Source organism: Oncorhynchus mykiss, unplaced genomic scaffold, assembly GCF_013265735.2.
Source record: "Oncorhynchus mykiss isolate Arlee unplaced genomic scaffold, USDA_OmykA_1.1 un_scaffold_358, whole genome shotgun sequence".
Taxonomy (NCBI): Eukaryota; Metazoa; Chordata; class Actinopteri; order Salmoniformes; family Salmonidae; genus Oncorhynchus; species Oncorhynchus mykiss.
This window is the reverse complement of record NW_023493806.1, coordinates 1-24,951: the sequence shown is the minus strand read 5'-3', so window position 1 is coordinate 24,951 and position 24,951 is coordinate 1. Positions and strand designations below refer to the sequence as shown.

General features: G+C 39.4%; 24 non-coding genes across 24 annotated transcripts; all 24 read right to left on the bottom strand.

Moving 5' to 3' along the window:
- Positions 1-734: 734 nt before the first annotated feature.
- On the bottom strand, positions 735-953 carry LOC118952841. Its single transcript, XR_005043771.1, has one exon. It is a non-coding gene; the product is annotated as a small nucleolar RNA U3 (small nucleolar RNA).
- A 678-nt stretch (positions 954-1,631) lies between these two features.
- Positions 1,632-1,850, bottom strand: LOC118952840. Its single transcript, XR_005043770.1, has one exon. It is a non-coding gene; the product is annotated as a small nucleolar RNA U3 (small nucleolar RNA).
- Positions 1,851-2,528: 678 nt separating this feature from the next.
- LOC118952864 lies at positions 2,529-2,744 on the bottom strand. Its single transcript, XR_005043794.1, has one exon. It is a non-coding gene; the product is annotated as a small nucleolar RNA U3 (small nucleolar RNA).
- Positions 2,745-3,531: 787 nt separating this feature from the next.
- LOC118952930 lies at positions 3,532-3,747 on the bottom strand. Its single transcript, XR_005043860.1, has one exon. It is a non-coding gene; the product is annotated as a small nucleolar RNA U3 (small nucleolar RNA).
- A 787-nt stretch (positions 3,748-4,534) lies between these two features.
- On the bottom strand, positions 4,535-4,753 carry LOC118952839. The gene has a single exon (XR_005043769.1). It is a non-coding gene; the product is annotated as a small nucleolar RNA U3 (small nucleolar RNA).
- A 678-nt stretch (positions 4,754-5,431) lies between these two features.
- LOC118952838 lies at positions 5,432-5,650 on the bottom strand. The gene has a single exon (XR_005043768.1). It is a non-coding gene; the product is annotated as a small nucleolar RNA U3 (small nucleolar RNA).
- Positions 5,651-6,328: 678 nt separating this feature from the next.
- On the bottom strand, positions 6,329-6,544 carry LOC118952853. The gene has a single exon (XR_005043783.1). It is a non-coding gene; the product is annotated as a small nucleolar RNA U3 (small nucleolar RNA).
- Positions 6,545-7,331: 787 nt separating this feature from the next.
- LOC118952928 lies at positions 7,332-7,547 on the bottom strand. Its single transcript, XR_005043858.1, has one exon. It is a non-coding gene; the product is annotated as a small nucleolar RNA U3 (small nucleolar RNA).
- Positions 7,548-8,334: 787 nt separating this feature from the next.
- LOC118952837 lies at positions 8,335-8,553 on the bottom strand. Its single transcript, XR_005043767.1, has one exon. It is a non-coding gene; the product is annotated as a small nucleolar RNA U3 (small nucleolar RNA).
- Positions 8,554-9,231: 678 nt separating this feature from the next.
- On the bottom strand, positions 9,232-9,450 carry LOC118952836. Its single transcript, XR_005043766.1, has one exon. It is a non-coding gene; the product is annotated as a small nucleolar RNA U3 (small nucleolar RNA).
- Positions 9,451-10,128: 678 nt separating this feature from the next.
- Positions 10,129-10,344, bottom strand: LOC118952934. The gene has a single exon (XR_005043864.1). It is a non-coding gene; the product is annotated as a small nucleolar RNA U3 (small nucleolar RNA).
- A 787-nt stretch (positions 10,345-11,131) lies between these two features.
- Positions 11,132-11,350, bottom strand: LOC118952835. Its single transcript, XR_005043765.1, has one exon. It is a non-coding gene; the product is annotated as a small nucleolar RNA U3 (small nucleolar RNA).
- Positions 11,351-12,027: 677 nt separating this feature from the next.
- On the bottom strand, positions 12,028-12,243 carry LOC118952842. The gene has a single exon (XR_005043772.1). It is a non-coding gene; the product is annotated as a small nucleolar RNA U3 (small nucleolar RNA).
- Positions 12,244-13,030: 787 nt separating this feature from the next.
- LOC118952933 lies at positions 13,031-13,246 on the bottom strand. The gene has a single exon (XR_005043863.1). It is a non-coding gene; the product is annotated as a small nucleolar RNA U3 (small nucleolar RNA).
- A 786-nt stretch (positions 13,247-14,032) lies between these two features.
- On the bottom strand, positions 14,033-14,251 carry LOC118952834. The gene has a single exon (XR_005043764.1). It is a non-coding gene; the product is annotated as a small nucleolar RNA U3 (small nucleolar RNA).
- A 678-nt stretch (positions 14,252-14,929) lies between these two features.
- On the bottom strand, positions 14,930-15,145 carry LOC118952831. Its single transcript, XR_005043762.1, has one exon. It is a non-coding gene; the product is annotated as a small nucleolar RNA U3 (small nucleolar RNA).
- A 787-nt stretch (positions 15,146-15,932) lies between these two features.
- Positions 15,933-16,148, bottom strand: LOC118952820. Its single transcript, XR_005043751.1, has one exon. It is a non-coding gene; the product is annotated as a small nucleolar RNA U3 (small nucleolar RNA).
- Positions 16,149-16,934: 786 nt separating this feature from the next.
- LOC118952932 lies at positions 16,935-17,151 on the bottom strand. Its single transcript, XR_005043862.1, has one exon. It is a non-coding gene; the product is annotated as a small nucleolar RNA U3 (small nucleolar RNA).
- Positions 17,152-17,936: 785 nt separating this feature from the next.
- On the bottom strand, positions 17,937-18,152 carry LOC118952828. Its single transcript, XR_005043759.1, has one exon. It is a non-coding gene; the product is annotated as a small nucleolar RNA U3 (small nucleolar RNA).
- A 787-nt stretch (positions 18,153-18,939) lies between these two features.
- On the bottom strand, positions 18,940-19,155 carry LOC118952827. The gene has a single exon (XR_005043758.1). It is a non-coding gene; the product is annotated as a small nucleolar RNA U3 (small nucleolar RNA).
- A 786-nt stretch (positions 19,156-19,941) lies between these two features.
- LOC118952811 lies at positions 19,942-20,160 on the bottom strand. The gene has a single exon (XR_005043742.1). It is a non-coding gene; the product is annotated as a small nucleolar RNA U3 (small nucleolar RNA).
- Positions 20,161-20,945: 785 nt separating this feature from the next.
- On the bottom strand, positions 20,946-21,161 carry LOC118952830. The gene has a single exon (XR_005043761.1). It is a non-coding gene; the product is annotated as a small nucleolar RNA U3 (small nucleolar RNA).
- Positions 21,162-21,949: 788 nt separating this feature from the next.
- LOC118952826 lies at positions 21,950-22,165 on the bottom strand. Its single transcript, XR_005043757.1, has one exon. It is a non-coding gene; the product is annotated as a small nucleolar RNA U3 (small nucleolar RNA).
- Positions 22,166-22,954: 789 nt separating this feature from the next.
- Positions 22,955-23,170, bottom strand: LOC118952809. Its single transcript, XR_005043740.1, has one exon. It is a non-coding gene; the product is annotated as a small nucleolar RNA U3 (small nucleolar RNA).
- Positions 23,171-24,951: the final 1,781 nt, after the last annotated feature.

Here is a 24,951-nt window from a genome sequence, read left to right as displayed (position 1 = left end):
CAGCGGTTTGTGTTGCATTCTCAGCATCAACAGTTGTTGCAATCAAATTATGTTAATTATGGAGAATTGCTAGGTTTCTCAATTGAGAAAAATGGTCAGTGATGCTGGTTGCCAACAGGTAAAATATGACCTAATGTTGATGGACAGCCATCCATATTTCAAAGCCGGTTATTTGTGTTGAATTCTACCCCCTTTTAAACATTGTGTGTTTTAGCTATAGACGTATGGGTTGTACCATCAGATTCGTCTCTGTCTTCTGCATCCAGTGGTACCAAGAGTTAGTCTGTGTGATTAACGGGGGCTGAGATAGAGCTGTGTTTGTGAGACAAAGACGGATTCCGAAGGTGCCCAGGCCCGGGTCTTTTTTTTACAGAAACATCTGTAGAGTCAGAAAGGTTTGAATTACAAACTACTAAAAGCTATCTATGAAAAGCTGAGACTCTATCGAACATGCACATGTAACATGATTTGCTCTATGACGCTCACAAGCTACCAAAAAGTTGTTAGAAAGTACAAGGTTCTTCTACGTATGAAGGTCAAAGGTTGTCCTGAAAGGAACATTTTAAAACTCCTCATTTTGAAGCAAAATATAAGGGCTGGACATGGAGATCAACGAAAGCCAGAAAACGGAAAAGATTATTGCTGGGGTCTCAGGACTGATTCAAGAGGTTTTATTTTACTAACGATAAGGATTTGGGAGACATTTCAGTAGCTTTTATTGTACATGGTTATCATCCACTCAGAACATATTCCCTTCATCCACGTTCATTGAAGAACAAGGAACAGTCATCAAAGGTGGAAGAAAAATGAGCAAGGTCATTTCTAGCCACCAGATTCATGCTCTGAATGGGAATATCTTGAATCGTCATCATGGATAGCGAGATCTACCACTTTAGACACACATTTCTCAAGTAACATTAGCATCAACAGTTGTTGCAATCAAATTATGTTAATTATGGAGAATTGCTAGGTTTCTCAATTGAGAAAAATGGTCAGCGATGCTGGTTGCCAACAGGTAAAATATGACCTAATGTTGATGGACAGCCATCCATATTTCAAAGCCGGTTATTTGTGTTGAATTCTACCCCCTTTTAAACATTGTGTGTTTTAGCTATAGACGTATGGGTTGTACCATCAGATTCGTCTCTGTCTTCTGCATCCAGTGGTACCAAGAGTTAGTCTGTGTGATTAACGGGGGCTGAGATAGAGCTGTGTTTGTGAGACAAAGACGGATTCCGAAGGTGCCCAGGCCCGGGTCTTTTTTTTAAAGAAATATCTGTAGAGTCAGAAAGGTTTGAATTACAAATTACTAAAAGCTATCTATGAAAAGCTGAGACTCTATCGAACATGCACATGTAACATGTTTTGCTCTATGACGCTCACATGCTACCAAAAAGTTGTTAGAAAGTACAAGGTTCTTCTACGTATGAAGGTCAAAGGTTGTCCTGAAAGGAAAATTTTAAAACTCCTCATTTTGAAGCAAAATATAAGGGCTGGACATGGAGATCAACGAAAGCCAGAAAACTGAAAAGATTATTGCTGGGGTCTCAGGACTGATTCAAGAGGTTTTATTTTACTAACGATAAGGATTTGGGAGACATTTCAGTAGCTTTTATTGTACATGGTTATCATCCACTCAGAACATATTCCCTTCATCCACGTTCATTGAAGAACAAGGAACAGTCATCAAAGGTGGAAGAAAAATGAGCAAGGTCATTTCTAGCCACCAGATTCATGCTCTGAATGGGAATATCTTGAATCGTCATCATGGATAGCGAGATCTACCACTTTAGACACACATTTCTCAAGTAACATTAGCATCAACAGTTGTTGCAATCAAATTATGTTAATTATGGAGAATTGCTAGGTTTCTCAATTGAGAAAAATGGTCAGCGATGCTGGTTGCCAACAGGTAAAATATGACCTAATGTTGATGGACAGCCATCCATATTTCAAAGCCGGTTATTTGTGTTGAATTCTACCCCCTTTTAAACATTGTGTGTTTTAGCTATAGACGTATGGGTTGTACCATCAGATTCGTCTCTGTCTTCTGCATCCAGTGTTACCAAGAGTTAGTCTGTGTGATTAACGGGGGCTGAGATAGAGCTGTGTTTGTGAGACAAAGACGGATTCCGAAGGTGCCCAGGCCCGGGTCTTTTTTTTAAAGAAACATCTGTAGAGTCAGAAAGGTTTGAATTACAAATTACTAAAAGCTATCTATGAAAAGCTGAGACTCTATCGAACATGCACATGTAACATGTTTTGCTCTATGACGCTCACAAGCTACCAAAAAGTTGTTAGAAAGTACAAGGTTCTTCTACGTATGAAGGTCAAAGGTTGTCCTGAAAGGAAAATTTTAAAACTCCTCATTTTGAAGCAAAATATAAGGGCTGGACATGGAGATCAACGAAAGCCAGAAAACTGAAAAGATTATTGCTGGGGTCTCAGGACTGATTCAAGAGGTTTTATTTTACTAACGATAAGGATTTGGGAGACATTTCAGTAGCTTTTATTGTACATGGTTATCATCCACTCAGAACATATTCCCTTCATCCAAGTTCATTGAAGAACAAGGAACAGTCATCAAAGGTGGAAGAAAAATGAGCAATGTCATTTCTAACCACCAGATTCATGCTCTGAACGGGAATATCTTGAATCGTCATCATGGATAGCGAGATCTACCACTTTAGACACACATTTCTCAAGTAACGCACTATAGAAATGATCCCTGAAAGTATAGTCTTGGTGCATAAGTTGTTGTGATCAAGGTGGAGCATCTTGAAAAGAGCATTTGCACCAGCGGTTTGTGTTGCATTCTCAGCATCAACAGTTGTTGCAATCAAATTATGTTAATTATGGAGAATTGCTAGGTTTCTCAATTGAGAAAAATGGTCAGCGATGCTGGTTGCCAACAGGTAAAATATGACCTAATGTTGATGGACAGCCATCCATATTTCAAAGCCGGTTATTTGTGTTGAATTCTACCCCCTTTTAAACATTGTGTGTTTTAGCTATAGACGTATGGGTTGTACCATCAGATTCGTCTCTGTCTTCTGCATCCAGTGGTACCAAGAGTTAGTCTGTGTGATTAACGGGGGCTGAGATAGAGCTGTGTTTGTGAGACAAAGACGGATTCCGAAGGTGCCCAGGCCCGGGTCTTTTTTTTAAAGAAACATCTGTAGAGTCAGAAAGGTTTGAATTACAAACTACTAAAAGCTATCTATGAAAAGCTGAGACTCTATCGAACATGCACATGTAACATGTTTTGCTCTATGACGCTCACAAGCTACCAAAAAGTTGTTAGAAATTACAAGGTTCTTCTACGTATGAAGGTCAAAGGTTGTCCTGAAAGGAACATTTTAAAACTCCTCATTTTGAAGCAAAATATAAGGGCTGGACATGGAGATCAACGAAAGCCAGAAAACTGAAAAGATTATTGCTGGGGTCTCAGGACTGATTCAAGAGGTTTTATTTTACTAACGATAAGGATTTGGGAGACATTTCAGTAGCTTTTATTGTACATGGTTATCATCCACTCAGAACATATTCCCTTCATCCAAGTTCATTGAAGAACAAGGAACAGTCATCAAAGGTGGAAGAAAAATGAGCAATGTCATTTCTAACCACCAGATTCATGCTCTGAACGGGAATATCTTGAATCGTCATCATGGATAGCGAGATCTACCACTTTATACACACATTTCTCAAGTAACGCACTATAGAAATGATCCCTGAAAGTATAGTCTTGGTGCATAAGTTGTTGTGATCAAGGTGGAGCATCTTGAAAAGAGCATTTGCACCAGCGGTTTGTGTTGCATTCTCAGCATCAACAGTTGTTGCAATCAAATTATGTTAATTATGGAGAATTGCTAGGTTTCTCAATTGAGAAAAATGGTCAGTGATGCTGGTTGCCAACAGGTAAAATATGACCTAATGTTGATGGACAGCCATCCATATTTCAAAGCCGGTTATTTGTGTTGAATTCTACCCCCTTTTAAACATTGTGTGTTTTAGCTATAGACGTATGGGTTGTACCATCAGATTCGTCTCTGTCTTCTGCATCCAGTGGTACCAAGAGTTAGTCTGTGTGATTAACGGGGGCTGAGATAGAGCTGTGTTTGTGAGACAAAGACGGATTCCGAAGGTGCCCAGGCCCGGGTCTTTTTTTTACAGAAACATCTGTAGAGTCAGAAAGGTTTGAATTACAAACTACTAAAAGCTATCTATGAAAAGCTGAGACTCTATCGAACATGCACATGTAACATGATTTGCTCTATGACGCTCACAAGCTACCAAAAAGTTGTTAGAAAGTACAAGGTTCTTCTACGTATGAAGGTCAAAGGTTGTCCTGAAAGGAACATTTTAAAACTCCTCATTTTGAAGCAAAATATAAGGGCTGGACATGGAGATCAACGAAAGCCAGAAAACGGAAAAGATTATTGCTGGGGTCTCAGGACTGATTCAAGAGGTTTTATTTTACTAACGATAAGGATTTGGGAGACATTTCAGTAGCTTTTATTGTACATGGTTATCATCCACTCAGAACATATTCCCTTCATCCACGTTCATTGAAGAACAAGGAACAGTCATCAAAGGTGGAAGAAAAATGAGCAAGGTCATTTCTAGCCACCAGATTCATGCTCTGAATGGGAATATCTTGAATCGTCATCATGGATAGCGAGATCTACCACTTTAGACACACATTTCTCAAGTAACATTAGCATCAACAGTTGTTGCAATCAAATTATGTTAATTATGGAGAATTGCTAGGTTTCTCAATTGAGAAAAATGGTCAGCGATGCTGGTTGCCAACAGGTAAAATATGACCTAATGTTGATGGACAGCCATCCATATTTCAAAGCCGGTTATTTGTGTTGAATTCTACCCCCTTTTAAACATTGTGTGTTTTAGCTATAGACGTATGGGTTGTACCATCAGATTCGTCTCTGTCTTCTGCATCCAGTGGTACCAAGAGTTAGTCTGTGTGATTAACGGGGGCTGAGATAGAGCTGTGTTTGTGAGACAAAGACGGATTCCGAAGGTGCCCAGGCCCGGGTCTTTTTTTTAAAGAAATATCTGTAGAGTCAGAAAGGTTTGAATTACAAATTACTAAAAGCTATCTATGAAAAGCTGAGACTCTATCGAACATGCACATGTAACATGTTTTGCTCTATGACGCTCACATGCTACCAAAAAGTTGTTAGAAAGTACAAGGTTCTTCTACGTATGAAGGTCAAAGGTTGTCCTGAAAGGAAAATTTTAAAACTCCTCATTTTGAAGCAAAATATAAGGGCTGGACATGGAGATCAACGAAAGCCAGAAAACTGAAAAGATTATTGCTGGGGTCTCAGGACTGATTCAAGAGGTTTTATTTTACTAACGATAAGGATTTGGGAGACATTTCAGTAGCTTTTATTGTACATGGTTATCATCCACTCAGAACATATTCCCTTCATCCACGTTCATTGAAGAACAAGGAACAGTCATCAAAGGTGGAAGAAAAATGAGCAAGGTCATTTCTAGCCACCAGATTCATGCTCTGAATGGGAATATCTTGAATCGTCATCATGGATAGCGAGATCTACCACTTTAGACACACATTTCTCAAGTAACATTAGCATCAACAGTTGTTGCAATCAAATTATGTTAATTATGGAGAATTGCTAGGTTTCTCAATTGAGAAAAATGGTCAGCGATGCTGGTTGCCAACAGGTAAAATATGACCTAATGTTGATGGACAGCCATCCATATTTCAAAGCCGGTTATTTGTGTTGAATTCTACCCCCTTTTAAACATTGTGTGTTTTAGCTATAGACGTATGGGTTGTACCATCAGATTCGTCTCTGTCTTCTGCATCCAGTGTTACCAAGAGTTAGTCTGTGTGATTAACGGGGGCTGAGATAGAGCTGTGTTTGTGAGACAAAGACGGATTCCGAAGGTGCCCAGGCCCGGGTCTTTTTTTTAAAGAAACATCTGTAGAGTCAGAAAGGTTTGAATTACAAATTACTAAAAGCTATCTATGAAAAGCTGAGACTCTATCGAACATGCACATGTAACATGTTTTGCTCTATGACGCTCACAAGCTACCAAAAAGTTGTTAGAAAGTACAAGGTTCTTCTACGTATGAAGGTCAAAGGTTGTCCTGAAAGGAAAATTTTAAAACTCCTCATTTTGAAGCAAAATATAAGGGCTGGACATGGAGATCAACGAAAGCCAGAAAACTGAAAAGATTATTGCTGGGGTCTCAGGACTGATTCAAGAGGTTTTATTTTACTAACGATAAGGATTTGGGAGACATTTCAGTAGCTTTTATTGTACATGGTTATCATCCACTCAGAACATATTCCCTTCATCCAAGTTCATTGAAGAACAAGGAACAGTCATCAAAGGTGGAAGAAAAATGAGCAATGTCATTTCTAACCACCAGATTCATGCTCTGAACGGGAATATCTTGAATCGTCATCATGGATAGCGAGATCTACCACTTTAGACACACATTTCTCAAGTAACGCACTATAGAAATGATCCCTGAAAGTATAGTCTTGGTGCATAAGTTGTTGTGATCAAGGTGGAGCATCTTGAAAAGAGCATTTGCACCAGCGGTTTGTGTTGCATTCTCAGCATCAACAGTTGTTGCAATCAAATTATGTTAATTATGGAGAATTGCTAGGTTTCTCAATTGAGAAAAATGGTCAGCGATGCTGGTTGCCAACAGGTAAAATATGACCTAATGTTGATGGACAGCCATCCATATTTCAAAGCCGGTTATTTGTGTTGAATTCTACCCCCTTTTAAACATTGTGTGTTTTAGCTATAGACGTATGGGTTGTACCATCAGATTCGTCTCTGTCTTCTGCATCCAGTGGTACCAAGAGTTAGTCTGTGTGATTAACGGGGGCTGAGATAGAGCTGTGTTTGTGAGACAAAGACGGATTCCGAAGGTGCCCAGGCCCGGGTCTTTTTTTTAAAGAAACATCTGTAGAGTCAGAAAGGTTTGAATTACAAACTACTAAAAGCTATCTATGAAAAGCTGAGACTCTATCGAACATGCACATGTAACATGTTTTGCTCTATGACGCTCACAAGCTACCAAAAAGTTGTTAGAAATTACAAGGTTCTTCTACGTATGAAGGTCAAAGGTTGTCCTGAAAGGAACATTTTAAAACTCCTCATTTTGAAGCAAAATATAAGGGCTGGACATGGAGATCAACGAAAGCCAGAAAACTGAAAAGATTATTGCTGGGGTCTCAGGACTGATTCAAGAGGTTTTATTTTACTAACGATAAGGATTTGGGAGACATTTCAGTAGCTTTTATTGTACATGGTTATCATCCACTCAGAACATATTCCCTTCATCCAAGTTCATTGAAGAACAAGGAACAGTCATCAAAGGTGGAAGAAAAATGAGCAATGTCATTTCTAACCACCAGATTCATGCTCTGAACGGGAATATCTTGAATCGTCATCATGGATAGCGAGATCTACCACTTTATACACACATTTCTCAAGTAACGCACTATAGAAATGATCCCTGAAAGTATAGTCTTGGTGCATAAGTTGTTGTGATCAAGGTGGAGCATCTTGAAAAGAGCATTTGCACCAGCGGTTTGTGTTGCATTCTCAGCATCAACAGTTGTTGCAATCAAATTATGTTAATTATGGAGAATTGCTAGGTTTCTCAATTGAGAAAAATGGTCAGTGATGCTGGTTGCCAACAGGTAAAATATGACCTAATGTTGATGGACAGCCATCCATATTTCAAAGCCGGTTATTTGTGTTGAATTCTACCCCCTTTTAAACATTGTGTGTTTTAGCTATAGACGTATGGGTTGTACCATCAGATTCGTCTCTGTCTTCTGCATCCAGTGGTACCAAGAGTTAGTCTGTGTGATTAACGGGGGCTGAGATAGAGCTGTGTTTGTGAGACAAAGACGGATTCCGAAGGTGCCCAGGCCCGGGTCTTTTTTTTACAGAAACATCTGTAGAGTCAGAAAGGTTTGAATTACAAACTACTAAAAGCTATCTATGAAAAGCTGAGACTCTATCGAACATGCACATGTAACATGATTTGCTCTATGACGCTCACAAGCTACCAAAAAGTTGTTAGAAAGTACAAGGTTCTTCTACGTATGAAGGTCAAAGGTTGTCCTGAAAGGAACATTTTAAAACTCCTCATTTTGAAGCAAAATATAAGGGCTGGACATGGAGATCAACGAAAGCCAGAAAACGGAAAAGATTATTGCTGGGGTCTCAGGACTGATTCAAGAGGTTTTATTTTACTAACGATAAGGATTTGGGAGACATTTCAGTAGCTTTTATTGTACATGGTTATCATCCACTCAGAACATATTCCCTTCATCCACGTTCATTGAAGAACAAGGAACAGTCATCAAAGGTGGAAGAAAAATGAGCAAGGTCATTTCTAGCCACCAGATTCATGCTCTGAATGGGAATATCTTGAATCGTCATCATGGATAGCGAGATCTACCACTTTAGACACACATTTCTCAAGTAACATTAGCATCAACAGTTGTTGCAATCAAATTATGTTAATTATGGAGAATTGCTAGGTTTCTCAATTGAGAAAAATGGTCAGCGATGCTGGTTGCCAACAGGTAAAATATGACCTAATGTTGATGGACAGCCATCCATATTTCAAAGCCGGTTATTTGTGTTGAATTCTACCCCCTTTTAAACATTGTGTGTTTTAGCTATAGACGTATGGGTTGTACCACCAGATTCGTCTCTGTCTTCTGCATCCAGTGGTACCAAGAGTTAGTCTGTGTGATTAACGGGGGCTGAGATAGAGCTGTGTTTGTGAGACAAAGACGGATTCCGAAGGTGCCCAGGCCCGGGTCTTTTTTTTACAGAAACATCTGTAGAGTCAGAAAGGTTTGAATTACAAACTACTAAAAGCTATCTATGAAAAGCTGAGACTCTATCGAACATGCACATGTAACATGATTTGCTCTATGACGCTCACAAGCTACCAAAAAGTTGTTAGAAAGTACAAGGTTCTTCTACGTATGAAGGTCAAAGGTTGTCCTGAAAGGAACATTTTAAAACTCCTCATTTTGAAGCAAAATATAAGGGCTGGACATGGAGATCAACGAAAGCCAGAAAACGGAAAAGATTATTGCTGGGGTCTCAGGACTGATTCAAGAGGTTTTATTTTACTAACGATAAGGATTTGGGAGACATTTCAGTAGCTTTTATTGTACATGGTTATCATCCACTCAGAACATATTCCCTTCATCCACGTTCATTGAAGAACAAGGAACAGTCATCAAAGGTGGAAGAAAAATGAGCAAGGTCATTTCTAGCCACCAGATTCATGCTCTGAATGGGAATATCTTGAATCGTCATCATGGATAGCGAGATCTACCACTTTAGACACACATTTCTCAAGTAACATTAGCATCAACAGTTGTTGCAATCAAATTATGTTAATTATGGAGAATTGCTAGGTTTCTCAATTGAGAAAAATGGTCAGCGATGCTGGTTGCCAACAGGTAAAATATGACCTAATGTTGATGGACAGCCATCCATATTTCAAAGCCGGTTATTTGTGTTGAATTCTACCCCCTTTTAAACATTGTGTGTTTTAGCTATAGACGTATGGGTTGTACCATCAGATTCGTCTCTGTCTTCTGCATCCAGTGGTACCAAGAGTTAGTCTGTGGGATTAACGGGGGCTGAGATGGAGCTGTGTTTGTGAGACAAAGACGGATTCCGAAGGTGCCCAGGCCCGGGTCTTTTTTTTACAGAAACATCTGTAGAGTCAGAAAGGTTTGAATTACAAACTACTAAAAGCTATCTATGAAAAGCTGAGACTCTATCGAACATGCACATGTAACATGTTTTGCTCTATGACGCTCACAAGCTACCAAAACGTTGTTAGAAAGTACAAGGTTCTTCTACGTATGAAGGTCAAAGGTTGTCCTGAAAGGAAAATTTTAAAACTCCTCATTTTGAAGCAAAATATAAGGGCTGGACATGGAGATCAACGAAAGCCAGAAAACGGAAAAGATTATTGCTGGGGTCTCAGGACTGATTCAAGAGGTTTTATTTTACTAACGATAAGGATTTGGGAGACATTTCAGTAGCTTTTATTGTACATGGTTATCATCCACTCAGAACATATTCCCTTCATCCACATTCATTGAAGAACAAGGAACAGTCATCAAAGGTGGAAGAAAAATGAGCAAGGTCATTTCTAGCCACCAGATTCATGCTCTGAATGGGAATATCTTGAATCGTCATCATGGATAGCGAGATCTACCACTTTATACACACATTTCTCAAGTAACGCACTATAGAAATGATCCCTGAAAGTATAGTCTTGGTGCGTAAGTTGTTGTGATCAAGGTGGAGCATCTTGAAAAGAGCATTTGCACCAGCGGTTTGTGTTGCATTCTCAGCATCAACAGTTGTTGCAATCAAATTATGTTAATTATGGAGAATTGCTAGGTTTCTCAATTGAGAAAAATGGTCAGCGATGCTGGTTGCCAACAGGTAAAATATGACCTAATGTTGATGGACAGCCATCCATATTTCAAAGCCGGTTATTTGTGTTGAATTCTACCCCCTTTTAAACATTGTGTGTTTTAGCTATAGACGTATGGGTTGTACCATCAGATTCGTCTCTGTCTTCTGCATCCAGTGGTACCAAGAGTTAGTCTGTGTGATTAACGGGGGCTGAGATAGAGCTGTGTTTGTGAGACAAAGACGGATTCCGAAGGTGCCCAGGCCCGGGTCTTTTTTTTACAGAAACATCTGTAGAGTCAGAAAGGTTTGAATTACAAACTACTAAAAGCTATCTATGAAAAGCTGAGACTCTATCGAACATGCACATGTAACATGATTTGCTCTATGACGCTCACAAGCTACCAAAAAGTTGTTAGAAAGTACAAGGTTCTTCTACGTATGAAGGTCAAAGGTTGTCCTGAAAGGAACATTTTAAAACTCCTCATTTTGAAGCAAAATATAAGGGCTGGACATGGAGATCAACGAAAGCCAGAAAACGGAAAAGATTATTGCTGGGGTCTCAGGACTGATTCAAGAGGTTTTATTTTACTAACGATAAGGATTTGGGAGACATTTCAGTAGCTTTTATTGTACATGGTTATCATCCACTCAGAACATATTCCCTTCATCCACGTTCATTGAAGAACAAGGAACAGTCATCAAAGGTGGAAGAAAAATGAGCAAGGTCATTTCTAGCCACCAGATTCATGCTCTGAATGGGAATATCTTGAATCGTCATCATGGATAGCGAGATCTACCACTTTAGACACACATTTCTCAAGTAACATTAGCATCAACAGTTGTTGCAATCAAATTATGTTAATTATGGAGAATTGCTAGGTTTCTCAATTGAGAAAAATGGTCAGCGATGCTGGTTGCCAACAGGTAAAATATGACCTAATGTTGATGGACAGCCATCCATATTTCAAAGCCGGTTATTTGTGTTGAATTCTACCCCCTTTTAAACATTGTGTGTTTTAGCTATAGACGTATGGGTTGTACCATCAGATTCGTCTCTGTCTTCTGCATCCAGTGTTACCAAGAGTTAGTCTGTGTGATTAACGGGGGCTGAGATAGAGCTGTGTTTGTGAGACAAAGACGGATTCCGAAGGTGCCCAGGCCCGGGTCTTTTTTTAAAGAAACATCTGTAGAGTCAGAAAGGTTTGAATTACAAATTACTAAAAGCTATCTATGAAAAGCTGAGACTCTATCGAACATGCACATGTAACATGTTTTGCTCTATGACGCTCACAAGCTACCAAAAAGTTGTTAGAAAGTACAAGGTTCTTCTACGTATGAAGGTCAAAGGTTGTCCTGAAAGGAAAATTTTAAAACTCCTAATTTTGAAGCAAAATATAAGGGCTGGACATGGAGATCAACGAAAGCCAGAAAACTGAAAAGATTATTGCTGGGGTCTCAGGACTGATTCAAGAGGTTTTATTTTACTAACGATAAGGATTTGGGAGACATTTCAGTAGCTTTTATTGTACATGGTTATCATCCACTCAGAACATATTCCCTTCATCCAAGTTCATTGAAGAACAAGGAACAGTCATCAAAGGTGGAAGAAAAATGAGCAATGTCATTTCTAACCACCAGATTCATGCTCTGAACGGGAATATCTTGAATCGTCATCATGGATAGCGAGATCTACCACTTTAGACACACATTTCTCAAGTAACGCACTATAGAAATGATCCCTGAAAGTATAGTCTTGGTGCATAAGTTGTTGTGATCAAGGTGGAGCATCTTGAAAAGAGCATTTGCACCAGCGGTTTGTGTTGCATTCTCAGCATCAACAGTTGTTGCAATCAAATTATGTTAATTATGGAGAATTGCTAGGTTTCTCAATTGAGAAAAATGGTCAGCGATGCTGGTTGCCAACAGGTAAAATATGACCTAATGTTGATGGACAGCCATCCATATTTCAAAGCCGGTTATTTGTGTTGAATTCTACCCCCTTTTAAACATTGTGTGTTTTAGCTATAGACGTATGGGTTGTACCATCAGATTCGTCTCTGTCTTCTGCATCCAGTGGTACCAAGAGTTAGTCTGTGTGATTAACGGGGGCTGAGATAGAGCTGTGTTTGTGAGACAAAGACGGATTCCGAAGGTGCCCAGGCCCGGGTCTTTTTTTTAAAGAAACATCTGTAGAGTCAGAAAGGTTTGAATTACAAACTACTAAAAGCTATCTATGAAAAGCTGAGACTCTATCGAACATGCACATGTAACATGTTTTGCTCTATGACGCTCACAAGCTACCAAAACGTTGTTAGAAAGTACAAGGTTCTTCTACGTATGAAGGTCAAAGGTTGTCCTGAAAGGAAAATTTTAAAACTCCTCATTTTGAAGCAAAATATAAGGGCTGGACATGGAGATCAACGAAAGCCAGAAAACGGAAAAGATTATTGCTGGGGTCTCAGGACTGATTCAAGAGGTTTTATTTTACTAACGATAAGGATTTGGGAGACATTTCAGTAGCTTTTATTGTACATGGTTATCATCCACTCAGAACATATTCCCTTCATCCACATTCATTGAAGAACAAGGAACAGTCATCAAAGGTGGAAGAAAAATGAGCAAGGTCATTTCTAGCCACCAGATTCATGCTCTGAATGGGAATATCTTGAATCGTCATCATGGATAGCGAGATCTACCACTTTATACACACATTTCTCAAGTAACGCACTATAGAAATGATCCCTGAAAGTATAGTCTTGGTGCGTAAGTTGTTGTGATCAAGGTGGAGCATCTTGAAAAGAGCATTTGCACCAGCGGTTTGTGTTGCATTCTCAGCATCAACAGTTGTTGCAATCAAATTATGTTAATTATGGAGAATTGCTAGGTTTCTCAATTGAGAAAAATGGTCAGCGATGCTGGTTGCCAACAGGTAAAATATGACCTAATGTTGATGGACAGCCATCCATATTTCAAAGCCGGTTATTTGTGTTGAATTCTACCCCCTTTTAAACATTGTGTGTTTTAGCTATAGACGTATGGGTTGTACCATCAGATTCGTCTCTGTCTTCTGCATCCAGTGGTACCAAGAGTTAGTCTGTGTGATTAACGGGGGCTGAGATAGAGCTGTGTTTGTGAGACAAAGACGGATTCCGAAGGTGCCCAGGCCCGGGTCTTTTTTTACAGAAACATCTGTAGAGTCAGAAAGGTTTGAATTACAAACTACTAAAAGCTATCTATGAAAAGCTGAGACTCTATCGAACATGCACATGTAACATGATTTGCTCTATGACGCTCACAAGCTACCAAAAAGTTGTTAGAAAGTACAAGGTTCTTCTACGTATGAAGGTCAAAGGTTGTCCTGAAAGGAAAATTTTAAAACTCCTCATTTTGAAGCAAAATATAAGGGCTGGACATGGAGATCAACGAAAACAAGAAAACGGAAAAGATTATTGCTGGGGTCTCAGGACTGATTCAAGAGGTTTTATTTTACTAACGATAAGGATTTGGGAGACATTTCAGTAGCTTTTATTGTACATGGTTATCATCCACTCAGAACATATTCCCTTCATCCACGTTCATTGAAGAACAAGGAACAGTCATCAAAGGTGGAAGAAAAATGAGCAAGGTCATTTCTAGCCACCAGATTCATGCTCTGAATGGGAATATCTTGAATCGTCATCATGGATAGCGAGATCTACCACTTTAGACACACATTTCTCAAGTAACATTAGCATCAACAGTTGTTGCAATCAAATTATGTTAATTATGGAGAATTGCTAGGTTTCTCAATTGAGAAAAATGGTCAGCGATGCTGGTTGCCAACAGGTAAAATATGACCTAATGTTGATGGACAGCCATCCATATTTCAAAGCCGGTTATTTGTGTTGAATTCTACCCCCTTTTAAACATTGTGTGTTTTAGCTATAGACGTATGGGTTGTACCATCAGATTCGTCTCTGTCTTCTGCATCCAGTGTTACCAAGAGTTAGTCTGTGTGATTAACGGGGGCTGAGATAGAGCTGTGTTTGTGAGACAAAGACGGATTCCGAAGGTGCCCAGGCCCGGGTCTTTTTTTTAAAGAAACATCTGTAGAGTCAGAAAGGTTTGAATTACAAATTACTAAAAGCTATCTATGAAAAGCTGAGACTCTATCGAACATGCACATGTAACATGTTTTGCTCTATGACGCTCACAAGCTACCAAAAAGTTGTTAGAAAGTACAAGGTTCTTCTACGTATGAAGGTCAAAGGTTGTCCTGAAAGGAAAATTTTAAAACTCCTCATTTTGAAGCAAAATATAAGGGCTGGACATGGAGATCAACGAAAGCCAGAAAACTGAAAAGATTATTGCTGGGGTCTCAGGACTGATTCAAGAGGTTTTATTTTACTAACGATAAGGATTTGGGAGACATTTCAGTAGCTTTTATTGTACATGGTTATCATCCACTCAGAACATATTCCCTTCATCCAAGTTCATTGAAGAACAAGGAACAGTCATCAAAGGTGGAAGAAAAATGAGCAATGTCATTTCTAACCACCAGATTCATGCTCTGAACGGGAATATCTTGAATCGTCATCATGGATAGCGAGATCTACCACTTTAGACACACATTTCTCAAGTAACGCACTATAGAAATGATCCCTGAAAGTATAGTCTTGGTGCATAAGTTGTTGTGATCAAGGTGGAGCATCTTGAAAAGAGCATTTGCACCAGCGGTTTGTGTTGCATTCTCAGCATCAACAGTTGTTGCAATCAAATTATGTTAATTATGGAGAATTGCTAGGTTTCTCAATTGAGAAAAATGGTCAGCGATGCTGGTTGCCAACAGGTAAAATATGACCTAATGTTGATGGACAGCCATCCATATTTCAAAGCCGGTTATTTGTGTTGAATTCTACCCCCTTTTAAACATTGTGTGTTTTAGCTATAGACGTATGGGTTGTACCATCAGATTCGTCTCTGTCTTCTGCATCCAGTGTTACCAAGAGTTAGTCTGTGTGATTAACGGGGGCTGAGATAGAGCTGTGTTTGTGAGACAAAGACGGATTCCGAAGGTGCCCAGGCCCGGGTCTTTTTTTTAAAGAAACATCTGTAGAGTCAGAAAGGTTTGAATTACAAATTACTAAAAGCTATCTATGAAAAGCTGAGACTCTATCGAACATGCACATGTAACATGTTTTGCTCTATGACGCTCACAAGCTACCAAAAAGTTGTTAGAAAGTACAAGGTTCTTCTACGTATGAAGGTCAAAGGTTGTCCTGAAAGGAAAATTTTAAAACTCCTCATTTTGAAGCAAAATATAAGGGCTGGACATGGAGATCAACGAAAGCCAGAAAACTGAAAAGATTATTGCTGGGGTCTCAGGACTGATTCAAGAGGTTTTATTTTACTAACGATAAGGATTTGGGAGACATTTCAGTAGCTTTTATTGTACATGGTTATCATCCACTCAGAACATATTCCCTTCATCCAAGTTCATTGAAGAACAAGGAACAGTCATCAAAGGTGGAAGAAAAATGAGCAATGTCATTTCTAACCACCAGATTCATGCTCTGAACGGGAATATCTTGAATCGTCATCATGGATAGCGAGATCTACCACTTTAGACACACATTTCTCAAGTAACGCACTATAGAAATGATCCCTGAAAGTATAGTCTTGGTGCATAAGTTGTTGTGATCAAGGTGGAGCATCTTGAAAAGAGCATTTGCACCAGCGGTTTGTGTTGCATTCTCAGCATCAACAGTTGTTGCAATCAAATTATGTTAATTATGGAGAATTGCTAGGTTTCTCAATTGAGAAAAATGGTCAGCGATGCTGGTTGCCAACAGGTAAAATATGACCTAATGTTGATGGACAGCCATCCATATTTCAAAGCCGGTTATTTGTGTTGAATTCTACCCCCTTTTAAACATTGTGTGTTTTAGCTATAGACGTATGGGTTGTACCATCAGATTCGTCTCTGTCTTCTGCATCCAGTGGTACCAAGAGTTAGTCTGTGTGATTAACGGGGGCTGAGATAGAGCTGTGTTTGTGAGACAAAGACGGATTCCGAAGGTGCCCAGGCCCGGGTCTTTTTTTAAAGAAACATCTGTAGAGTCAGAAAGGTTTGAATTACAAACTACTAAAAGCTATCTATGAAAAGCTGAGACTCTATCGAACATGCACATGTAACATGTTTTGCTCTATGACGCTCACAAGCTACCAAAAAGTTGTTAGAAAGTACAAGGTTCTTCTACGTATGAAGGTCAAAGGTTGTCCTGAAAGGAACATTTTAAAACTCCTCATTTTGAAGCAAAATATAAGGGCTGGACATGGAGATCAACGAAAGCCAGAAAACTGAAAAGATTATTGCTGGGGTCTCAGGACTGATTCAAGAGGTTTTATTTTACTAACGATAAGGATTTGGGAGACATTTCAGTAGCTTTTATTGTACATGGTTATCATCCACTCAGAACATATTCCCTTCATCCAAGTTCATTGAAGAACAAGGAACAGTCATCAAAGGTGGAAGAAAAATGAGCAATGTCATTTCTAACCACCAGATTCATGCTCTGAACTGGGAATATCTTGAATCGTCATCATGGATAGCGAGATCTACCACTTTAGACACACATTTCTCAAGTAACGCACTATAGAAATGATCCCTGAAAGTATAGTCTTGGTGCATAAGTTGTTGTGATCAAGGTGGAGCATCTTGAAAAGAGCATTTGCACCAGCGGTTTGTGTTGCATTCTCAGCATCAACAGTTGTTGCAATCAAATTATGTTAATTATGGAGAATTGCTAGGTTTCTCAATTGAGAAAAATGGTCAGCGATGCTGGTTGCCAACAGGTAAAATATGACCTAATGTTGATGGACAGCCATCCATATTTCAAAGCCGGTTATTTGTGTTGAATTCTACCCCCTTTTAAACATTGTGTGTTTTAGCTATAGACGTATGGGTTGTACCATCAGATTCGTCTCTGTCTTCTGCATCCAGTGGTACCAAGAGTTAGTCTGTGTGATTAACGGGGGCTGAGATAGAGCTGTGTTTGTGAGACAAAGACGGATTCCGAAGGTGCCCAGGCCCGGGTCTTTTTTTTAAAGAAACATCTGTAGAGTCAGAAAGGTTTGAATTACAAATTACTAAAAGCTATCTATGAAAAGCTGAGACTCTATCGAACATGCACATGTAACATGTTTTGCTCTATGACGCTCACATGCTACCAAAAAGTTGTTAGAAAGTACAAGGTTCTTCTACGTATGAAGGTCAAAGGTTGTCCTGAAAGGAAAATTTTAAAACTCCTCATTTTGAAGCAAAATATAAGGGCTGGACATGGAGATCAACGAAAGCCAGAAAACTGAAAAGATTATTGCTGGGTCTCAGGACTGATTCAAAAGGTTTATTTTACTAACGATAAGGATTTGGGAGACATTTCAGTAGCTTTTATTGTACATGGTTATCATCCACTCAGAACATATTCCCTTCATCCACGTTCATTGAAGAACAAGGAACAGTAATCAAAGGTGGAATAAAAATGAGCAAGGTCATTTCTAACCACCAGATTCATGCTCTGAACGGGAATATCTTGAATCGTCATCATGGATAGCGAGATCTACCACTTTAGACACACATTTCTCAAGTAACGCACTATAGAAATGATCCCTGAAAGTATAGTTTTGGTGCATAAGTTGTTGTGATCAAGGTGGAGCATCTTGAAAAGAGCATTTGCACCACCGGTTTGTGTTGCATTCTCAGCATCAACAGTTGTTGCAATCAAATTATGTTAATTATGGAGAATTGCTAGGTTTCTCAATTGAGAAAAATGGTCAGCGATGCTGGTTGCCAACAGGTAAAATATGACCTAATGTTGATGGACAGCCATCCATATTTCAAAGCCGGTTATTTGTGTTGAATTCTACCCCCTTTTAAACATTGTGTGTTTTAGCTATAGACGTATGGGTTGTACCATCAGATTCGTCTCTGTCTTCTGCATCCAGTGGTACCAAGAGTTAGTCTGTGTGATTAACGGGGGCTGAGATAGAGCTGTGTTTGTGAGACAAAGACGGATTCCGAAGGTGCCCAGGCCCGGGTCTTTTTTTTAAAGAAACATCTGTAGAGTCAGAAAGGTTTGAATTACAAACTACTAAAAGCTATCTATGAAAAGCTGAGACTCTATCGAACATGCACATGTAACATGTTTTGCTCTATGACGCTCACATGCTACCAAAAAGTTGTTAGAAAGTACAAGGTTCTTCTACGTATGAAGGTCAAAGGTTGTCCTGAAAGGAAAATTTTAAAACTCCTCATTTTGAAGCAAAATATAAGGGCTGGACATGGAGATCAACGAAAGCCAGAAAACTGAAAAGATTATTGCTGGGGTCTCAGGACTGATTCAAGAGGTTTTATTTTACTAACGATAAGGATTTGGGAGACATTTCAGTAGCTTTTATTGTACATGGTTATCATCCACTCAGAACATATTCCCTTCATCCACGTTCATTGAAGAACAAGGAACAGTAATCAAAGGTGGAATAAAAATGAGCAAGGTCATTTCTAACCACCAGATTCATGCTCTGAACGGGAATATCTTGAATCGTCATCATGGATAGCGAGATCTACCACTTTAGACACACATTTCTCAAGTAACGCACTATAGAAATGATCCCTGAAAGTATAGTTTTGGTGCATAAGTTGTTGTGATCAAGGTGGAGCATCTTGAAAAGAGCATTTGCACCACCGGTTTGTGTTGCATTCCTCAGCATCAACAGTTGTTGCAATCAAATTATGTTAATTATGGAGAATTGCTAGGTTTCTCAATTGAGAAAAATGGTCAGCGATGCTGGTTGCCAACAGGTAAATATGACCTAATGTTGATGGACAGCCATCCATATTTCAAAGCCGGTTATTTGTGTTGAATTCTACCCCCTTTTAAACATTGTGTGTTTTAGCTATAGACGTATGGGTTGTACCATCAGATTCGTCTCTGTCTTCTGCATCCAGTGGTACCAAGAGTTAGTCTGTGTGATTAACGGGGGCTGAGATAGAGCTGTGTTTGTGAGACAAAGACGGATTCCGAAGGTGCCCAGGCCCGGGTCTTTTTTTTAAAGAAACATCTGTAGAGTCAGAAAGGTTTGAATACAACTACTAAAAGCTATCTATGAAAAGCTGAGACTCTATCGAACATGCACATGTAACATGTTTTGCTCTATGACGCTCACAATGCTACCAAAAAGTTGTTAGAAAGTACAAGGTTCTTCTACGTATGAAGGTCAAAGGTTGTCCTGAAAGGAACATTTTAAAACTCCTCATTTTGAAGCAAAATATAAGGGCTGGACATGGAGATCAACGAAAGCCAGAAAACTGAAAAGATTATTGCTGGGGTCTCAGGACTGATTCAAGAGGTTTTATTTTACTAACGATAAGGATTTGGGAGACATTTCAGTAGCTTTTATTGTACATGGTTATCATCCACTCAGAACATATTCCCTTCATCCAAGTTCATTGAAGAACAAGGAACAGTCATCAAAGGTGGAATAAAAAAATGAGCAATGTCATTTCTAACCACCAGATTCATGCTCTGAACGGGAATATCTTGAATCGTCATCATGGATAGCGAGATCTACCACTTTAGACACACAATTTCTCAAGTAACGCACTATAGAAATGATCCCTGAAAGTATAGTCTTGGTGCATAAGTTGTTGTGATCAAGGTGGAGCATCTTGAAAAGAGCATTTGCACCAGCGGTTTGTGTTGCATTCTCAGCATCAACAGTTGTTGCAATCAAATTATGTTAATTATGGAGAATTGCTAGGTTTCTCAATTGAGAAAAATGGTCAGCGATGCTGGTTGCCAACAGGTAAAATATGACCTAATGTTGATGGACAGCCATCCATATTTCAAAGCCGGTTATTGTGTTGAATTCTACCCCCTTTTAAACATTGTGTGTTTAGCTATAGACGTATGGGGTTGTACCATCAGATTCGTCTCTGTCTTCTGCATCCAGTGGTACCAAGAGTTAGTCTGTGTGATTAACGGGGGCTGAGATAGAGCTGTGTTTGTGAGACAAAGACGGATTCCGAAGGTGCCCAGGCCCGGGTCTTTTTTTTAAAGAAACATCTGTAGAGTCAGAAAGGTTTGAATTACAAATTACTAAAAGCTATCTATGAAAAGCTGAGACTCTATCGAACATGCACATGTAACATGTTTTGCTCTATGACGCTCACATGCTACCAAAAAGTTGTTAGAAAGTACAAGGTTCTTCTACGTATGAAGGTCAAAGGTTGTCCTGAAAGGAAAATTTTAAAACTCCTCATTTTGAAGCAAAATATAAGGGCTGGACATGGAGATCAACGAAAGCCAGAAAACTGAAAAGATTATTGCTGGGGTCTCAGGACTGATTCAAGAGGTTTTATTTACTAACGATAAGGATTTGGGAGACATTTCAGTAGCTTTTATTGTACATGGTTATCATCCACTCAGAACATATTCCCTTCATCCACGTTCATTGAAGAACAAGGAACAGTAATCAAAGGTGGAATAAAAATGAGCAAGGTCATTTCTAACCACCAGATTCATGCTCTGAACGGGAATATCTTGAATCGTCATCATGGATAGCGAGATCTACCACTTTAGACACACATTTCTCAAGTAACGCACTATAGAAATGATCCCTGAAAGTAGAGTTTGGTGCATAAGTTGTTGTGATCAAGGTGGAGCATCTTGAAAAGAGCATTTGCACCACCGGTTTGTGTTGCATTCTCAGCATCAACAGTTTGTTGCAATCAAATTATGTTAATTATGGAGAATTGCTAGGTTTCTCAATTGAGAAAAATGGTCAGCGATGCTGGTTGCCAACAGGTAAAATATGACGCTAATGTTGAGGGACAGCCATCCATATTTCAAAGCCGGTTATTTGTGTTGAATTCTACCCCCTTTTAAACTTGTGTGTTTTAGCTATAGACGTATGGGTTGTACCATCAGATTCGTCTCTGTCTTCTGCATCCAGTGGTACCAAGAGTTAGTCTGTGTGATTAACGGGGGCTGAGATAGAGCTGTGTTTGTGAGACAAAGACGGATTCCGAAGGTGCCCAGGCCCGGGTCTTTTTTTAAAGAAACATCTGTAGAGTCAGAAAGGTTTGAATTACAAACTACTAAAAGCTATCTATGAAAAGCTGAGACTCTATCGAACATGCACATGGTACATGTTTTGCTCTATGACGCTGACAAGCTACCAAAAAGTTGTTAGAAAGTACAAGGTTCTTCTACGTATGAAGGTCAAAGGTTGTCCTGAAAGGAACATTTTAAAACTCCTCATTTTGAAGGCAAAATATAAGGGCTGGACATGGAGATCAACGAAAGCCAGAAAACTGAAAAGATTATTGCTGGGGGTCTCAGGACTGATTCAAGAGGTTTTATTTTACTAACGATAAGGATTTGGGAGACATTTCAGTAGCTTTTATTGTACATGGTTATCATCCACTCAGAACATATTCCCTTCATCCACGTTCATTGAAGAACAAGGAACAGTAATCAAAGGTGGAATAAAAATGAGCAAGGTCATTTCTAACCACCAGATTCATGCTCTGAACGGGAATATCTTGAATCGTCATCATGGATAGCGAGATCTACCACTTTAGACACACATTTCTCAAGTAACGCACTATAGAAATGATCCCTGAAAGTATAGTTTTGGTGCATAAGTTGTTGTGATCAAGGTGGAGCATCTTGAAAAGAGCATTTGCACCACCGGTTTGTGTTGCATTCTCAGCATCAACAGTTGTTGCAATCAAATTATGTTAATTATGGAGAATTGCTAGGGTTTCTCAATTGAGAAAAATGGTCAGCGATGCTGGTTGCCAACAGGTAAAATATGACCTAATGTTGATGGACAGCCATCCATATTTCAAAAGCCGGTTAGTTGTGTTGAATTCTACCCCCTTTTAAACATTGTGTGTTTTAGCTATAGACGTATGGGTTGTACCATCAGATTCGTCTCTGTCTTCTGCATCCAGTGGTACCAAGAGTTAGTCTGTGTGATTAACGGGGGCTGAGATAGAGCTGTGTTTGTGAGACAAAGACGGATTCCGAAGGTGCCCAGGCCCGGGTCTTTTTTTTACAGAAACATCTGTAGAGTCAGAAAGGTTTGAATTACAAACTACTAAAAGCTATCTATGAAAAGCTGAGACTCTATCGAACATGCACATGTACCATGTTTTGCTCTATGACGCTCACAAGCTACCAAAACGTTGTTAGAAAGTACAAGGTTCTTCTACGTATGAAGGTCAAAGGTTGTCCTGAAAGGAACATTTTAAAACTCCTCATTTTGAAGCAAAATATAAGGGCTGGACATGGAGATCAACGAAAGCCAGAAAACTGAAAAGATTATTGCTGGGGTCTCAGGACTGATTCAAGAGGTTTTTTTTTACTAACGATAAGGATTTGGGAGACATTTCAGTAGCTTTTATTGTACATGGTTATCATCCACTCAGAACATATTCCCTTCATCCACATTCATTGAAGAACAAGGAACAGTCATCAAAGGTGGAAGAAAAATGAGCAAGGTCATTTCTAACCACCAAATTCATGCTCTGAACGGGAATATCTTGAATCGTCATCATGGATAGCGAGATCTACCACTTTAGACACACATTTCTCAAGTAACGCACTATAGAAATGATCCCTGAAAGTATAGTCTTGGTGCATAAGTTGTTGTGATCAAGGTGGAGCATCTTGAAAAGAGCATTTGCACCACCGGTTTGTGTTGCATTCTCAGCATCAACAGTTGTTGCAATCAAATTATGTTAATTATGGAGAATTGCTAGGTTTCTCAATTGAGAAAATGGTCAGCGATGCTGGTTGCCAACAGGTAAAATATGACCTAATGTTGATGGACAGCCATCCATATTTCAAAGCCGGTTATTTGTGTTGAATTCTACCCCTTTTAAACATTGTGTGTTTTAGCTATAGACGTATGGGTTGTACCATCACATTTGTCTCTGTCTTCTCATCCAGTGTTCCAAGAGTTTCTCTGTGTGATTGTCAGAAAAATTCAGAGGATTTTTGCTGTGTCTCAAGACGGATAGAGACTGCCTCCACTATACCATTTCAACTTCAAATTTCAACATCATCACACCCCTATGCTTAGTCTAATACACCGAACTAATAGATACTAAAAGCAATTTTGTCCGATCTAATATTATGGATTTTCTCGTGGTGTGTGGTTTGTGTGTGTGTGTTTTTGTGTGTGGTGTGTGTGTGTGTTGTGTTGTGTGTGTGTGTGTGTGTGTGTGTGTCTGTGTGTGTTGTGTGTGTTGGTGTGTGTGTGTGTGTGTGTGTGTGTGTGTGTGTGTGTTGTGTGTGTGTGTGTGTGTGTGTGGGTGTGTGTGTGTTGTGTGGTCTGTGGTGTGTTGGTGTGTGTGTGTGTGTGTGTGTGTGTGGTGGTCTGTGTGTGTGTGTGTGTGTGTGTGTGTTTGTGTGTGTTGTGTGTGTGTGGGTGTGTGTTGTGTGTGTGTGTGTGTGGTGTGTGTGTGTGTGTGTGTGTGTGTGTGTGTGTGTGTGTGTGTGTGTGGTGGTGTGGTGTGTTTGTTTTCTCCAGTGAGATACGGTTGCATACGGATGTTTACATACACCAAATACATTTTAAACTCAGTCTTTCACGATTCCTAAGTTTTAATTCTAGCAAAATCCCTGTCAGAAGTTGTCATACACTCATTAGTATTTGGTAGCATTGACTTTAAATTGTTTAACTTGGTTAAACGTTCGGTACCTTCCAACATCTTCCCAACAATAAGTTGGGTTGAATTTGGCCCATTCCTCCTGACCAGAGCTGGTGTAACTGAGTCAGTTTTGTAGGCCTCCTTGCTCGCACATGCTTTTTTAGTTCTGCCCACTAATGTTCTATAGAATTGAGGTCAGGGTTTTGTGATGGCCACTCCAATACTTGACTTTGTTGCCTAAGCCATTTTGCCACAACTTTGTAAGTATGCTTTGGTCATTGTCCATTTGGAAGACCCATTTGCGACCAGCTTTAACTTTCTGACTGATGTCCTTGAGATGTTGCTTCAATACATCCACATAATTTTATCTTGACGCTGCCACCCCCTTGCATTCACGTTGGAATGGTGTTTCTTCTCTCCCCTTTTTCCTCCAAACATATGATGGTCTTGATGGCCAAGAGTTCTATTGTTGTTTCATCAGAACAAGACATTTCTCCAGAAAGTATGATCTTTGTCCCGATTTGGCTTCATTTGCAAACGCGTAGTCTGCTTTTTTATGGTGGTTTTTTGAGCTAGGCCTTCTCCCTTGCTGAGCAGCCTTTCAGGTTATGTCGATATAAGACCGTTTTAAAACTGTGGATATAGAATACTTTGTATCTGTTCCCTCCAGCATCTTCACAAGGTCCTTTGCTGGTGTCTAGGATTTATTTCACAAAGTACATTTACCTCTATAGACAGAAGTGTCTCCTTCCTGAGCAGTA